This window comes from Echinops telfairi, unplaced genomic scaffold (genome assembly GCF_000313985.2).
Source record: "Echinops telfairi isolate 266 unplaced genomic scaffold, ASM31398v2 ScPeMD7_3533;HRSCAF=4204_0, whole genome shotgun sequence".
Classification (NCBI taxonomy): Eukaryota; Metazoa; Chordata; class Mammalia; order Afrosoricida; family Tenrecidae; genus Echinops; species Echinops telfairi.
Window position 1 is genome coordinate 84375043 of NW_022107431.1, and position 2898 is coordinate 84377940.

Here is a 2898-nt window from a genome sequence, read left to right on the forward strand (position 1 = left end):
AGGTATGTAACTCTTTGAGTACCAGGCTGTTCATGTTAGTCTCAAAAAAGGTGACCTTTCATTTAGGAACCAAAGTTAAACATTGTGCTTGAAGTTAGGGAGTTTCTGAAGAAGTGCGTTTGCCATCGACATTTAGGAGAGGAGAATTCTTAGCTGCTTGTCCCTGCTGTGGGGTCACCTCAGCACCCTTGATTGCGACACGGTCCACACAAAGCTGCTTAGTCCGCATCCATGTGAGTAGGTGCTCCACAACCTTCCCACGACCTCAAGAAGCCTGTCTGGACCTGAGTTGCTTTCTTTTTGCTCCTTTCACTTTTAAGCAGACACTTGTTTGCAAGGAGGAGACAGTGAGCTGCTGCTTGCCTGTTTGTGAATCCCTCGAGGCCATGAAAATATTAAATATTGAAAAAAGTAGGTTTTCTAATCTGAGTTTTCACTGAAAGCGCCCATTTACTATGAACACGAGAAACACACAGCTGCCTTACAGTTTGAGTCACCCAAGGAAAGAGTTGTGTTTCAGGAATGTCCATGTTAAAAAAAACCAGATGACTCTGTTTTAAGAGCTCTATCTGGTTTACAGAGGAGCTCTGGTGATGAAGCGACTGTGAGTTGGCCTGTGATCTGCAAGGTCAGCAGTTTGAAACCACCAGCCGCTCCTTGGAAAGATGAGGCTTTCTACTCCCCTAAAGAGTTAGAGTCTTGAAAATCCACAGAGGCAGTTTTAGCATCGACTCCTTGGCAGTGAATTTGGTTTGGGGTTTTATCTAGTTTATATGCTAAGATCAATTACAGTTTAAATTGTGTGCTTTTCTGCCTACCTTGAAAAAACTATATTTAAAAATTGCTTGCTATTTCCCACTGTCCTTATTTTATAGATGATTCACATATTTCACTCATGGAAAACAAGGACATCTTCTCTATAAGAATCCTTTCTCAGTATTCATGGCACATTGTCTATGGCCAAAATGCCTCTTCACACCAATGTGTTCAAATGAATCTGATTTTAAAGAGACGTTTCTTATATTGGACAAACAGTAAAGTAACCATATGGATGTAAAAAAGAAATAAAGCATTTGATGCATTAAGTGTGGAAATGGAAGATTTGATCAAATGCATTGAGCTCAGGAGAAAGATTATATTGGAGAAGCACCAAATTCATCTCTGGTGAAATTTTATTCAGACTGAATAATTAGAAAAAGTTTTCTTCTCTGAATGTGGGGATCATCAGAGTCTCCAAATCTTGGGGTTCCCATCATCTAAAACTAAGCAATGTCAGACCAAAAAACAAATCGCTGTGATTTTGTTTCCACAGTAGTAGCATTTTAAATAAATAAAGAGAGCCATAGATTCAGGATCATGAATAAATCCTGTCCTCCAGTTCCTCAAAGGATCCAGAACCTTATATTGTATCACATTCACTCTTTCATATTTTTCGTTCCTGGGAATAAAGCTCCGGCTTGTTTGGAATGTGAAAAATTGGCTTTTGAATCGTGGTTAAAAATCATGTTGGCCCTCTAGAATAGTAGGCAGGAAATGAGTGGTTTTGTAGATTGATGGCCCCAAATTAGGTTGTTATGTGGGATACATAGCAAATTTGGTATCTCCTGGACCTGGGTCCAAAGGATTCTTAAGGTGGAATTTCTCTCAAGGCAAGCACAGCATTGCCTCCTATGTTCTCAAAGCAATCCATCCATTTTTTTTTTTAACCAAATTACCTGGCCCGTCCAGCAGATGCCTTCCCACAAGTGAACCGTGGGCTTTTACCCACTCAATATCTTGTCCCAGAGACTTTTCAAGACAAAGTTCGTCTGAATGTTTGGTACTTGTGGGAGTTTGGCAAGAAAAACCAGTCAATTAATTGTTTGTGGCTCTCATTAGCTCATTTACAGCTTTCTTAAAACAGAGTTGCGCCGGGCTTTCCCAGATCCCTCATCAAAATACCTCTGAGGTCCATGGGGCTGGTGCCAACATGCCGGCCACCTGGAAGACGTTCCTCCGGCACCGGGCTGACTCAGAATCAGAGGAAGATGAGCAGAACTCAGAGGAGGTTCGATTCAAACTGGAAGCAGCCCAGGAGAAGCAGAATTTGAGAAAGAGACCCAGTGGGGTGAGCACTGTGGTCTCGCTAGTGGGGGAGAAAGAGACCCTGCTGCCGATGATCCCTTTCAGAGGGACACAGGTGCTTGGTGGACACGCGGAAACTGAAGATCAGCGAAGAGGAAGACCCCACCTGGGGACATCATTTTCTGTAGAAACCCACTGGAGGGATGAGGAGGCAGCCGTGATGAATACTTGGAGGCAGAGCTGAAGCCGAGGAAAGGGATCGCGGAACTCCTCGAGGAACAGAAAGTCAAGACAAAGCATGCAGAGGGCTGCCTTTATGGACTTCCAGAAAACATCCCTGTCTCCTTGGCAAAGAAAACCAAAGATGGGCTTCCCAACGAGATGCTGAGCGTCCTCCCCCAGGGGGACCTTGGCAGTGATGCCAGAATGAAAATAGGATTTCCTTGGAGGAGGCCAAGGCCCGACTGCTGGCAGAGCAGCAGGACAAGGACAGTCAGGTGTCCTTTGCGCCCACCAACTTGGCTGTGAACTTCATGCAGCACAACCGGTTTTATCCTGAAGCGCTCAGCCTCCCCAAGAGTGGGCAACACCAAGAAGCCAGAGCCTGAGGGGTCTCCTCCTAACCGCAAGCGTCCCGCTCATGAGAAGGCCACTGGCAACTGTCCCGACGAAAAGTTCAGGAAGATGAACAGGTGGTTCAGAGGGTGACTGGGGGAGGCGGAGGCGTGCAGGATGGGCTGTCAGTAGCGCCTCCCCAGGAAAACAGGGGTCCAGCCTGATGACTTACTAGTGGACACTTCCCCAAGCAAACTGTCGTCAGCCCTGCAGCCTACC

General features: G+C 45.5%; 1 protein-coding gene and 1 pseudogene across 1 annotated transcript in view; both read left to right on the top strand.

Moving 5' to 3' along the window:
• CRYBG1 (crystallin beta-gamma domain containing 1) overlaps positions 1 to 2898 on the top strand; it is a 247783-nt gene that overhangs the window by 6069 nt on the left and 238816 nt on the right. The gene's annotated exons all lie outside the window — the stretch shown is intronic.
• Positions 1970 to 2772, top strand: LOC105979997 (annotated as a pseudogene).